Source organism: Protopterus annectens, chromosome 3.part0 (assembly GCF_019279795.1).
Source record: "Protopterus annectens isolate FY-2018-M chromosome 3.part0, PAN1.0, whole genome shotgun sequence".
Lineage (NCBI taxonomy): Eukaryota > Metazoa > Chordata > Ceratodontiformes > Protopteridae > Protopterus > Protopterus annectens.
Genome location: NC_056731.1, coordinates 1,141,994,510 through 1,142,010,000, shown reverse-complemented (window position 1 = coordinate 1,142,010,000; position 15,491 = coordinate 1,141,994,510).

Below are 15,491 nucleotides of genomic sequence, written 5' to 3'. Positions count from 1 at the left end.
CCAGGTGAATATATATATATATATATATATATATATATATATATATGTATATATATATATATATATATATATATATATATATATATATATATAGTTTCACTTTATAATCTAAAAATACTAAAATACCGGATTTTAGTATTTCGAGACTATAAAGCCGAAAGTGCAGTTACACGAAACTGCATAATATCGAATGCGGAAATGTCTAATCCACGGTTGTACTGGCGCATTTGTGACATCCAGTGTGGTTTGTGGATTTAGCTGGGGATTCAGGAAAGTGGTGTTTTTGTAAGGGTATTGGGTAGGGATTTTAGTGTGTGTGAGTGTGTGTAGTGGTGGTTTTTATGTGTTTGTGTGCTTAATGTGACCTCGAAATTAGTATATATAAGTAGCAGGGGTGTGGGGGGTGCAGCCCCCCACATGGGGAGGTGCAGGGGGGCTTTCCCCCTGCTTATAGAGGTCCCTATTAATTTGATGAAACTTTAGCTTGTTGAATTACAAAAGATCGGCAGCTAAAGATCGAAAGAGCCAAACCGCGAATGGTCAGCTAAGCAAATTTTTTTCTCAGGGAAAGAATTTGCTTGGCAGTTAATGGGAATTTGCCCTTTCCCCTCTGTGGAGAGATCTCGGAGTTAGTATATTTAGTTAGGGGGTTGTGGGGGGCACAGGCCCCCACTTAATTCAGGTTGAAAGGTTTTTGTTTTGTGTAACGGCCAAGCGAATTCTTTCCATGGGAAAAATTCACTTAGCTGATCGTTCGCAATTTGGATGTTTCGATCTTTAGCTGTCGATCTTTTGTAGTTCAACAAGCTAAAATTTCATCAAATTAATAGGGACCCGCTTATAAGTAGACTAAGTGTGTTTGTTTATGTTGTGTTTGTGTGCGTTGTTTTGTTTGTTGTTGTGTCATTAGGTAGGTGTATGTGTCCTTGTTTGTGTGGTGGTGTGTATGTATATGATCGCGATTTTGAATTTCGCGATTGTGGGTTGTCGAGATACTAAAATTCAGTATTTTAGTATTTCGAGATTATAAAGTGAAACCATATATATATATATATATATATATATATATATATATATATATATATATATATGGTTTGCTATCATTATATCGACGTGCATTTGCACGGCTATGAAGTATTCGAACATCAGATGTTCGAATACTTCATATTACGGCAGGTGACATGAGCGAAGGTTTGCATTGCGAATGAACTGTGAATTCGCAATGCTAACTTTCGGTCATGGGAGGGGATCGCGGTACAGTTTGGTTAGGGAAATGCATCCCTTTCCTCACTGTAGTGCGATCTCGGAGTTGGAAGTGACATTTTCGACAATACAGCCTTGTTTTCGAGTTTACTATTATTCGAAAATGTTCATTTTCGATGCATAAATTCGAAAATAAAGACATTATTTATTTTTACTTTCGAATTTATGATAGTAAACCTATATATATATATATATATATATATATATATATATATATATATGTGTGTGTGTGTGTGTGTGTGTGTGTGTGTGTGTGTGTATACTCACACACACACACACACACACACACACACACACACACACACACACACACACACACACACACACACACACACACACACACACACACACACACATATATATGCATGGGGTGGATCCCAGTTGTAATTCTGAAATTCATAATTGTGAATCCTGGAATAAGAGAAATTAAAATTATGAAAATACAGGAGAGCAGTGAATGTTGAACATCACTGTTGTCCTTTAAAGTTGTTGTTTTCAAGCCTTTCGTCCACCCCCATATGTAAGCCCACATTATCACCCGTTCAGTCTCTCTGTTCCTGGACTTGTACTAAGAAGTCTTGGAATTAGAACTGGTTACTCTTTGAACAGAAGTAGTATTGTACCCAGATTTTCATTCTGAAGTTTGACTTTTATTAAAATAACAGAAATTTCCACAAAAGCCCATCTTATACAAGCTCTGTAGGCATTTTATGATTGATACCAAAAGATGGCCACTGAAACAGTATTTATAGCTTTACAGCTTACTTCAGAGTCTGAGTAAATCCATACAAACAGATCTTGTGCAGCTCCTATTTTCATCAGTTAACAAGAGAACCTTCTTCCACCAAAGTGTGTTGTAGGTTTTGGAGACTCCTCCTTGCAAACAACCATCTCATGTCCTACAAAGAACCTGGAAGCAACCTATCTAGTCTATTTTATTTCCCAAAATACACCTGTTGCCTATTGTAATTTCCTGTCTACCTAGTGTCTGTCTCTTAAATGCCTCAGTCCCTGCTTCAGGCGCCACTGCTATGCCACATGACCTCCCCAGCATATTACCATAGGTTTGAGCCCCAACAGTTGGGCTGTACATGCAAACCAGCCAGTGCATACTAGGGTACCTGTGGCCTGGGCATTGTCCAATATGAAACTTGTGGGGCTAGAGATTAACCCCTAGTGAGACATTTTAGTATTATTTTCTGTCTGTAATGCTGTTAAAGGGAGGCATAGTCTGTAACAAGAAAACAATCTATTTAGTAAATAATATTTGAGGGTGGTGTGGGCCAGACCTTCCCCTTCAAATGCAGATTAGCACTTCTCAGTGTTCATCAACATTTAGCAAATATGATACATGGGATGGTCCCTCTCTTCTTCCATCTGAAAGAATACATCAGTAGTGTCCACCTCAGAGGCATCTGTATAGGCCAAGAACTTCATGGAGAAGTTGGAAGTTATCAGTGAAGGCTGTGAATTCAACAAAGCTTTAAGTTGTCTGTATGCTTCTTTTTCTCTGTCTATCCACTTTACTCTCTAAGGGGCTTTGCATTTGATCAAGTTAGTCAAGGGATGTGCAATTTCAGCAAAGTTCTGAAGAAATTTCTGATTTGTTTTTGAGTGTTTGGCATGCTCCATATTGCTTTAATTTTTTCAGCCTGTGGTTTAAATACTCCAAACTGATACTGCGACCTAGACAATTGACTTGCTCCATGCCTAAGCTGCACTTAATTGACTTAGCAGCTAGCCTAGCTTGACATTAGGGATGCATATAGCTTTAGGAAGCTGACTTTTCCAGTTCTCCAAAATATCATCGTAGCATCCAAGTACACTGAAACATACCTGGTGCAGTGGTTTAAGAATTTTATCATTAGTCTTTGGAATATTGCAAGTGCTCTGTAGAAGCCGAAAGGCAGGACTTCATAAAAGAAGAATTCTTTTGATATACAGAATGTCATTTTCCTTAACTTCTGGAGCTAGTGGAATTTGCCAGTATTTTTTGGGTTGGCCCAAAGTGGATAGTTATCTAGCTTTTCAGCCTTTAGTTTATATACTCCAGGCATGGGATATTAATCATTCATTAATATACTATTCAGCTTTCTTAAGCCATTGCAAAACCTTATGAGCCTACTAAATTTGGCAAATACCAATATAGGACTATTCCATGCACTTGGGTATTCCTCTGTGAACCTGTGTTTAATTATTTTCTGTACCTCTTCCCAGATACTTGGCATGGCGACTCTGGCACTGAGTATACTTTCAAAAGTACTTTCCTACCAGGAATGGATTCTGTGTTGTGTTGGCTTAAACTGTTTCCACCAGCAACTCTGAGAATATGCAATTATTCCCGAATACAAATTCCTTCACCTCTTGCTCTTGAGATATCGATAATGTCTCTTCTGCTTGACTTTAGAATGTGTGATAGCAGTCTTAACATCTTCTGTAAATGCATTTGCTACATAAACTTCAGTTTCTCTTCAAGGTTTCAGAACATTTATATTGTATAACTGTTCTGGCTTCATTTTTTTTAGCTGTACTACCTTATAATTCCCGTCACTTAAATTTTTATAACTTCAGAAAGTCCTTTCCACTTTGCATAGAACTTAGTTTAAGCAGGTGGTACCTGCACAAGTGCTTTTATTTCCTGGTCTGAATTCTCTGAGACAGGCATTGTTATTATATATTCTCTGTTGTGTCTCCTAGATTCTCTCCATTTTTATTTTTACTACAGGCATTATAATTCTTAACTCGAAAAATTTTCTATTACACGTTTTAAGTGGTGTTTTCTCTCTCCCATGTTTATTTTGCTGTACCTAGCAAGCTTTCAGGATGGCAGCCATATAGCAGTACAAATTATGTGAATCCAGCTAAGGCTTGAGGTTCTTCTCTTAGGAAGCAATTCGTTCAAGTCTCTCATCCCTATTGCTGTTCCTAGCACAGACTTGATAAAGTTTTATTACAGTGCTCAACTAGCCTGTCTGAAGGTAGCATGCAGATGTCCCTAACTGCTTCACTTTAAGGACTTAACAGTGTTCATGCGATACTATGGAGTACCTTGGGCAGTAAAAATGTGTTGGGGAAATTTCTACCTTAAATAAAAGCAGTACTAAATATTGGGATTTAGACTTGTACTCTTTGATGGTGTACTGCCTCAAGAAATGTTATTGCGCATTTATTAAGATATACTGGTGTCCCTTGTTCAGTTTTACAGATGGATTTACAATGTCCACTGCAATGCATTCAAATGAAGCATCTAAAATGAGACAGTGTATCAAAGAATTCCTAAACAAGGAATTGGGTGTTGTTCTTTGACACTATGGGCAAGCTGCACAGAAGTATTTCAATCACAATAGCCGGTAAGTGAAATCTAGCAAAATCCTAGCTTCTAATTTATCCATTCCCAAATGGCCACATAAAGTGCACTATGTGCTAACTTCAATACACGTGTTCTGAAAGGTGGTGGAACTAATAACTGGAAGGTTATTTCATAACTTAAAAGTGTGAGTATGAAATGAGCCTGTGATGCATCTTTGGTTCCTCATCTACTCCACCTATATTTTGTCTAGTTCTACTCAATGTATCGTCTTCCTACTGTGCCTTCTTGAAATTGCCATGGCTTATGTGAAAGTCAGCCAAGTCATCATTATTTTCATCAGTATTCTGACATGAAATTGAAGCAGTGGCCTCTCCTACAAATACAGCTGCAGTCATTTTCCTTCATGTAGTTAATTCCCGTAAAGTGCAATTCATGAAAATAATTTCTTCCACCAGGGATATTCGTTGTTTTCCTTTCTTTTTTTCAGTACTTTTTAGGCTTTTGTTATTGTTACTGTCCTGCTTCTCTTTCTGACGGACTCTCTGGTTTGATATAGCAGGTAGAAGCTTTAGACTCTTTTAAGGTGTCCCTTTCCTTTTTTTCTTCAGTGTGAGATTCACCCATCTCTTCCCTACTTTCTATGCTCACTTTCTTTAGTGTATGTCTAGATAGGGACTCTTCTCCACAATTTTCTACACTGACATCTTTTATTACATTAACTACTGGGGCCTTTTGGTAAAACACACCTTCCCTGTCCGTCTTTGGACTGACTTTTGATATTAATTTAACTACTGGGACCTCTTGGTAAGACATACCTTCCCTGTTTGTCTTTGGACTGACTTCTGATATTAATTTAACTACTGGGGCCATTTGGTAAGACTCACCTTCCCTGCCATTTTTGCCACTGACTCCTTTTATTATCTTAACAACTGGTCACTTTTGACAAGACTCAGCATCAAGATTATCTAGTTCTTCCACCCAAGGCCAAATATTAGTTCTCACATTCTTTTCTTTAATGGGGCTGTATATTTCTATTTTTGGCTGAACCTCCCCCATAATTTCCTTAACTCTTTATAATTAGTAAATTTTTATCAGTCACCATCATCTAATATGTTAAATTAGGCACTAGAGCTATAGGGTGTAACATTTTGCCGCAATTTGCTGATTGTTTATGTAGGACTTTGCCAAAACAGAATTGATGATTGTTTTTCATTGCATCCCATGTTTCATCAAAACATGTTCATTTTAAGCAGACAGACTGTGGAACACTGAGGGCAAGGACATTTGTACTTATTTGCTGTACAATCTCAGATTTAGGGTATTAGGAGATGTGTGGGAGTGTGAGATATAAGATCTGTCTGCCATCAATGCTGTGTTTGTATTTTTTAGCTGCAGTTGTGAATGCATGGTGTTGAAATTTCAAAGTTTTTTCCTTTGGTATTAGTTGCAATTAAAGTTTTGTCACAGTTTATCCATAGCTAAAGCTACAGCTATATATATAGAAAGATTAATGTAAAGAAATATAGGTTTATAGATAGTAGATGCAGATATATTAATTTGTATGTCTGTGCAAGTATGTATGTATGGAGCGGGCCAGACCTTAGCTAAACTGGAGCCCTAGGCTAAAAGGCACATAGCACCATTAGTTTTTTGTCGTAATTTCCTTTTTCTCACAGCCATGCATGTCACCTTTATGTTGATTCACATATACTCATTAGTCCTGCAAAGCCAAAATAATAAACAAACATCAGTGGGCAACTAGTCATTTCCCTCCAAAGAATACAGCCACAGCATTCATGGCTACTCTGTCTGTGCATATCAGCTGTCCAGTTAAGTAGGTCATCTTACATCTCACAAATACACACATTGGTCCCGCTAAGCCAGAAAGTAACTGTTTAAACTTAGCAAATGACAAGAAGATCAATTAATTTCATCCAGCCTATCCCAACCACACCTCTACTCAGAAGTTATAGCCACATCTGATGGCATAGCTCTCATCTATCTCCGATTTGGTCTCAAATTTTAGCTTTTTCCTTCTTAATCCCTCCTAAAAATGGTTCACATTCTCCTATTCTGTCAATGTTTCAAGTGACCAGTACTTATATTTAAAAAGTGTTCCTGATTATTTCTGAATTTGCCCCCAATGCTGTTGAGATTTGTCCCTGATTCATTGATAGCTATGTCTGATAGCTAAAATTTCAAATCCGCAGTCCTCACAAACAAGTTAGTACATATTAAAGTAAGCCAATCCAAGTTGTGCCACATAAACCACAAAGCTAAAGAAATAATGTCCAAAATAGCTAGTTGATCAGTGCCAGCAGCCACGTAAAAAATAACTCCACCTATCTTATCTCACCTGTCTACACAAATCATAAAGCTAAAAGTATTGCCAAAAATATCTGGTAGGTCACTCCAGTAATATTGCAAAAATATTTATCTCAGCATATCTCTCAATGCCTTAGCACATAGAAAGGCCTTCTCTAACTATATCAGTGACCCAAGCTCAATCACCACATTATTTTGACAGGAAGACAAATTGCTGATTTATTTAATTGAAGTTCTTTCTAAAAAATGCATATTGACTTACTGCTAAAGGTACTTGAAGATGCAATTTAGGAGTGAATCACATTCCGACATTTAAAATAATGATTTTTTTGGTTTGTTTGGAGTTGTAAATAATTTTGCCAGCATCAAAGCCTTCTGCAGTGAAAGAGAAGGCTCATTTAAAGCCTCCATATTTAGTCCTAACAATATGTAGGCCAATGAACACAGACTGCAGCAAAATCTCAGACTGTGTAGAAAATAAATAGGAACGCAATGCTTATGAACTATTAACTTATGTATGAGGGCTACACATTACATTAACAATGACATGTAAATACAGACACTGGCATTGATTCAAGCTGTTTTATGGTAATCAAACATTATGTTTTCTGATATGTAGTTGGGATATGCATTTTAATTTATGTTGTTTGACAGCTGTACCCTGATTAAGCATTTCAGCAATATAAAATATAGTCGCCTGTTGTAGGAAACCATTATTGTTGTATATTTTATAGAGTTTTAATGAACAGATTAATGGCCCATGTGACATGATGTGCCTATGGTTTGTTTTCTAACAATGTTCTTTTCAAGTATATGTCTACAAGTTATTTTCCCTTTCTCTGCTTTACAGGTTACCATAAATACATCAAGCTGTGGCACATTGAGTTTACCATTTTCTTCAAGTAAACTCAAAAGTAATAGCCAACGCAATGTTTGCAAAGATGTGATTTATGACATCAGCAAAGACATATATGAGCTGCACAAAATCTGTGCCATACGTTGGAGTCCGATAATCTTATTTAGTAAATTCACATGGTCAGTTTTTATCATAATTAGACTTGCTGTTGCAATACGTGAAACTGGTAATTTGCTTGATATACATACTGCCTACCTACAGTCATTCTTCAGTCATGCCTTCGGCATTCATCATATAGGCAGACAATGAAGCCTTTGAATATGACTGGCATCTTATCTGTTACTGATACCTAATCTGAGCCAAGAAGTATGCATTACTCTCAATTTGTTCAAGATTCTTTATTTATATCACACAAAAGCTTGAAAAGAAATGTTTTCCTTGGTCAGTATTCTTGAATATAATGAGTATTTTATATTTATAGTGGTAGACAATAATATTACAGAAAGAAAATGATTACTGTGATGCATGGCTTACCTATAGGCATACCGTCATGGCAACAGAAGTTGCCTATCTGTCTGCATTTGTATGCAACTTAGTTGTGACAGTGTCTATATTTGATTAAAAGCAGTAGAAATTTGAATTTTTTTTTTTTTGTAGTCATACAATTTGACTAGAGGTTGCTCTTCTTTGATCCTGTTGGTCTATCTATTCCTCTTGGGGATGACAGGCTGATTTTTTTCTCCATACTGGAGGAGACCATCTGGAGATCACAACTGGTTGCTACTCCACCTGCAGTACTTCTAACACAATTATGTTCAAGTTGTGTAGGACCTCAGAAAATGTATATATGTGAAATGTAGTGTATTCTGCAGCCAACTGGTTCTCTTAGAAAAAGTTTAGCATTCTTTGCTGGTATTATTTTAGGAACATTCAAATACAGTTTGTACTGCTTTTACCATTGCCCTGTGTTTTTGTTTTCATTGTGCTTCTGCAAGCCTGGGTCATGGTTTAACAAAGGTCAGTTTGACCGGTCCACCTACTGGCTCACAAATGAAAAAATAAATAAAATGAAAAAATCCATTTACTCCTTGGCAGGGACAAGAGACTCAGCAGTCTAATCACTCTCTAGGAAGTGAGTTTTGGATTCAAATGAGGAGACCTACTGTGAAATATTGTATGACCCCCCCCCCAACATTCATACCCTGTCTAACCCCCTCCCAATAGCAGCTAGTTGTTTCATTAGACACTGCTGACCAGGTTGGTCTGTATGTGTGGCTACATGTAACCTGGGGGAGCCTCCCCTGGCTTGCATGTAATGAGAACTACCCCATCCATTATCTGCTACTGGCAGCACCTTGACATTCCTGTGGGGTCAGTGATACAGTGGGTCACCACCTCTATATGTGACTAGCCCTGCAATAGCTTAAATCCCCACTGACTCTTTCCCACTGAGACTGCAAAACTGACTAGCAGATGCTCAGTCCAACCCCCGCCTGGCCAGATATTCTAATGCTGGAATCTTCTGTCAGTGCAGAACTTCAGAATGGTAAAGTTGTATAAATGTTTCTATTTCAATGGGCTGGAAGTAAATATGCATATGTCTATACAGTGTTAAATATATTGGAATTTGGTCTCACATCACAGAAAATAGGCAACAACAACAAAAAAAAAACTCAACACAATTTATTTGCATGTTTAGGAGAACTTTTAGCTAAACAAAATTCTAATCTCTGTCTTTTTCGTTCTTACAGTCTTGAGCTCTTAACATAGTAAACATTTTCAAGAATTGACCAGACTGGCCAGTGAATAAACTATATCTTTAACATAACTATTTCTTGTAAATCATTAAGCTTAACAGAATAGATTGAAATGGTATAATTTTGTAAAGTAGCTCAAATGTTTTTTCTTTAAAAAAGTGAGGTCATTTATCTGGGACAAAATGGTATTACTTCCTTCAGTATTCATTTCAGAGTTCTTGACAGAGGAGATATAGGTAGTAGTAAGGATAACAACAAAACAACAACAATAATAATCATAATAATAATAATAATAATTATTATTATTATTATTATTATTTCAGACTGAAATATTTAATGGAAATGCTGAGATGAAAAGATATATTTGTATTAATAGCTGTGTTCATTCTGTGAAGTCATGACTTGATCACTGTACTGAATAGCAGATTTGGGACAAATAATTTATTAGCATGAAAAAGATAGGAATGACTATTTATATTGACTATAGTTCAAAAATCATTTTACCAAAATGTCACTTTCTCCCTTTTTTAATGCCTGTCACTTACATACTCTGGAGATCAATACATTTAGGATAGTTTTTAAAATCTTAACAGATAACACAAATTCACATCAATTTCTAATACAGTATATGGCTTTTACCACTGAAATCCCATTTATGTTTGTAACACTGGTCTAGTGTTTTCAGGATTTTAGGACTATTTCATATCATATTTATTTGAGTGAAGATCATTCTTGAGATCCTCCCGTATAACCACAAAAATGTACCCCAGCATGATGTGAAAACTATTTACTGTACCATAGCACATCCATTCTAGAGGCTGTTGTAATATATGTGTGTTCCACAATAGACTCATAGGTACTTACTAGGCTAATGACCCTAAAGTGGGCTTTTAAGTACAGACACACTTCCCAGATGTATTTGACAGGTTTTGATATCACTCGTTTAACTGAGGGAGTATCTTGGGTATAGTTGATTGAGCACTTACAAGTTCCTCTTTCTAACAGGACATAGGTGGCAGACCATGGATAAATTTACAACTCCCCATCCACTGCTCCAAGTTCCATTTGAATAAGTATAGGGAGGAACTGTGCTTCATATGGATGGGAAGCTTGTTCTAAAGGAGGGATAATATTTGAGACATATAACTGCCCATCCAACATATCTTATTTATGTTGCAGATGAGGTTTGCATTCCTATATTAGGTGTTTTTAATGCCATTCATTTTCTGGATGTATAACAGACCCATAAGAGCAGGATCAGAGGGTGCTTTGAAAGCCAGGCTTAGATCACCTCTCAGCAGTCCATAGAAGACAGAGTGCAAGGATAAGGCTTTTGAGGTGGTCCATGCAGGACATATTGTCTACACCATGTATTCTTTTTGTGAGGAACCTCTTGCAGTTGTAGCATATGTCTAGTCAGTTGTATACTGAAGGGGGTATTATACTTAATTTTTAGTCAAATGAGGGTCAGGTACAATGGAACAATTACATCTTTGTATCAAGATGCTACACCCTCACCTATAAGTTGTGCAACATAGAATGACTTCCTTTCTACAGCAGACACATAATGATCAAAGGCCAACTTAATGTCTACACATGTTCCCAAATCTCTGGCCATAGGATCAGGTCTTGTGGTGAATTCTCAATGCAGTAACGTCCAGGCATGGTTGTCTTTCTGAAAGATACTATTATGCATTTTTTGGCATTGGGTTTTAGATAGTGACTATGGCATCAGTTACTAGTGTGTGACAGGCCTTCTTGGAGGAAGTTTCTGTCTTTGGGGGATTCTATGATTACACCTAGTTTCCAATAATCTCTGATCTCAGCCAGAAGCTTATGACATTGGTCTTGACTTCAGAGAATTACATCCAAAAAGGAATGGACCCAGCACTGAGCCTTGGGGAACAACACTAGTGACTCACCTGTCCTGACTTCTTGTGTCCTATGCCAGTGTTTTTTCTGTTTATTGTTTTTTTTTTTTTTTGCACTGTGCCTTGTGTTTTGAGTTTATTTATCATGGTTGTGATTATTTTTTTCATGGCCTTACATATGAGGCTAGTCAGGATTATGGGTCAGCGGTTTCTTGGTTCCAAGGACGGCCCACCCTTTTGTAGAGGGATAACAGCTGCAGTCCTCCATTTTCTTTTCATGAAGCCTGTTTGGAGGTTATGATTGAATAGAGCTTCTAGTGGCAACTATAATTCATGTTTCATGCTATTAAGAAGACATCCTGGAATATTGTCAAGTCCCATCAATGCAGTGTTTTTGGCCTTGGAGTGTGCACTGAGGACCTATTCCCTAGTGATTGTTGGGGAGCTAAGGCTGGGAATATTTCTTGAGAGGTGTCTAAGGGAGAAAGTGGGGTAAACGTGGAACTGAATTTATTGGCCAGTAGATTTGCTATATTGCCTGGTTCATTATAGTTGTCTCCATTTACACTTAATTTTAGCTTGACACATTATTGTGTGTATTGCTTTTGAGGTTTTGAACATAACTGAAGACATTGTTGTGTATATTGCTTTTGAGGTTTTGAACATAACTGAAGAATGTCTTAATGTTGTACTTCACCCGGGAGGCTACATTAAGGACAAATTTGGCTTTGGTAGACTTAATTAGTCCCTTGAATTTTTTATTTAGTTTGATGATGGAGTTCTTATCTTGCTGGGCATTGTGTTTCCTACTTGTGGCCAAGATTTTCTTCCTTTCTTTATACAACCTGTTGATGTTGGGATGCCACCAGGGTGGCTTCTTTTTTGAGTTTGTCCTTATTTTGGATAGGTACCACTGCCTCAATGCAGTGGTATGTGTGATTGTAAAAAGGTTTTTGTGACTACATCCACATATGCAGTGGTGTTCCCTGAGTTTGGAGGGGCTTAAAAATTTGCCAGGGTGTCACTTAAAATTTGGAAGGTTGCCATGGAATAATTCCTTAAAAATCCTGGGTTACCTGGTTTCTCAGGTTTCACTGTTACTTTGAAGGAGACAGTTTTATGGTCTGACATGATCACTGAGGACATTACACTTGTGGGGTGCAATATCTCACCATGTTGGTGAAGCTTTGGTCAAAGATGTCACTGACCTAATCTGCATACTGATTAGCTGACCCAGGGCATTCTTGTTGACAAAGTCCAAGAATATTTGTGCCTGCAAATTTGAGTTAGTGTACAATGCCCAGTTTATAGTGGGGTAGCTGAAGTCACCTATAACTATAGTGGTAGGCTGATCATAAAGTCACTGAAATTCATGTAAGTAAATGGTGTGGATTTCCTGGGTCAATGCAGAAGACCTAATCATCTCAAAGATATGGTAAGGGACTTTGCTTATGGTGGGGAGCTCAAATATGTCATACTGCTTAACCAGCCTTGAGGTGAGATTGTTTTTGATGTAAATTGAGACACTTCCACCATTTATCCCTTTTTGTGCAGTAGCTGGTGTAAATGTGTGGAAGGCATTTTCACCCTGCAGTGCTGGGGTGCTGTCCACAACTTTAACCATGTCTCATTAACTGCACAGATGTCTACATGCTCTAGGGTTAGAAAAACTTACAAGGAATGGAGATTATTTAGACTCCTGGCATTGAGCAGTATCTCCTTTAGATAATTTGGGGTTGGTTTAGCTATGTCATATGGTTTATCAAGTTGGAACTGCAAAAAAGGCACTATGGGGATGACCAAGGTTTTAGCTAATATTTGAAAGCCAAGAGGGGACAAGTAGCAGACCATCCCTGGTGAAGCATGATGATCTGTCAACCATATCCACCCAGGCTGACAAATATTTTACCCCTTTGAATGACACCAAAAATTGCCAATTATTACAAAATCATGTATTTTTTGTTTATATTGTGGCATCATCCTTGGAGCATGTGGAATGCTGCTCAGTGCTAGGCTCATACTAGCCTGGGACACATTGTTCCGAATCTCCATCTTATCTCTCTTCATATAGACAAGGCAAATGTATCTCAGTTCATTTACTTCCACATAGACTATGACTGAGTTATATTAGTACCAATGGTTCAGTGGCCTAAGTTATGTGTGATCTGGTGGATCCTTATCTCTGATAGGCAGCTGACTGTAACCATCTCTTTGCACAACCTGGTGAGTGAGACATTGATGTGCGTCACAATGGAGTCTCCTATGACCAAAATGTTGGATTGTGTGGTTGCATGCCTTATGGAGTTAGGTGGGTCTATGTCTGTGCATCGAATACGGATTACAGTGAAGAGCACATAATCAAACAGGAAAGAACGAAACATTAAAGTACCAAAAACTCTTGACATCATAAAATAATTCATCAAAAGGCCATAGTTAGCCAACAACCAGGAAGTACTTCGAAGCATAAGGTGAGCAAAGGAAGCCTTTTTTTTTATTTTTAAATTTGTCCTGTTCCCCATTGCAGTGCAGTTCTGGAATTGGTATATACCCTTGGTTGATTAAGTTTGCAATATGGACAACTATGAACATTCAATTAATTGTTTTACAATGTTAAGAGTTTTCAGTACTTTAACATTTTACTCTTTCCTGTTCGATTACAAGCTGTTCACTGTAATCTGTATTCAATGTGTGAACATAGACCTGGGGTTAGGTGTAGAGACACTGTAAGATGGGGCTGAGTCTGTTGTGATGGGTGTTGCTTCGGTAGTGTGTTTTTGATGTTATTGAGGGTACTTTTATAGACAAGATAACTAGTGCCCTTAGCATCTGTCAGACATCTCAAATATGGATCATATTTTCCAGTACCCTTAATGTGTCACATAGTTTGAAAGTAAATGCTAATGAATATGGATACATACATTATATACCTCTCATTATATGGATATTTTCAAATACCAGATTATGTATGGTATCAAAAGTAACCACAAATAAGCAGTTTTGCCTTTATTTTGAGAAATGGTTCAACTGCAGCCTCCATGAAACCTCTGACAACAGTGTAATTGTGAGTAAAACAATAAACAATATATTAGCATGAGACATTGTTGTGCATCAAAAAAGACCACGAGGGGTAGATAATTAAGAGATTTAAGCTTAACATTATGTAACGTGAATGATATATGCACAGTTATTTAAAGTAGGGAATGATTAAAGTTGTATATGAGATGAACAAATTAAATAAAGTAAAATTATTCATGAGAGCTTTGCCAAGCAAGAAAAGATATGAGAAATGTGTCATTAATAAAAAACTGCATGAAGACTCACTAAAAGCAAGTTAAAAGTATCATATGATACATTTGTAGAAAATGTATAAAAACAGATCACTTTCCTAAAGTGTATAAAATAAAATAAATGTTTTTTTCAGTTGCAGTGAGTGTATTTGTAGGAAAAAAAAGTTATGAAAGTTGCTTATTTTTGAGCATGATTTGAGGATGTACAAAGAGTATATAATGTGAAAGAGAAAAATAACAGAAAAGAGTGACTGAAGAATCAGTAAGAAATGCAAAATCTTTGAAGACAAATTTAAAATTAATGAAATGTATGTTCAGACTAGATGGTGGTACAGAGTGTAATGCTATGACTACTCACAGGTCTGAAGCACTGAGTTTGAAAATACTGAGAAGGGAGAAGCTGAGTTTTATGGGTTACCTGTCTGACTCATAATTGTGATGAATATCCCATGGCAAGGAGTTTACTTGACCTTCGCTGCCACCTTAATTGGTCTTATTTTGCTAGCTTATCTGAGGCATTCCACTGCAAGGCTGGATAAGTTTGTACAGTGGCCACAGTCTCTAGGATCTAATCCCTCAGCCAAGTCCCCCTTGATTGCAGTTCAGGGTGGTTAACTATTATGGAGACTTTCTAGACCATGGAATAAAGATTCCAGTACCCTTTTGCACATACTCTCACAATAAAAGCCATCAACTTAGTACTACCTCACAACTTCAAAACCTCTGAAATATTTCATAGGTTCATAGGTTCATAGGTTGGTACTTGGCTATCGGCCCGAAGGTCTATACAAGCCTAGCCATAACAATTCCCTGGATATTTCT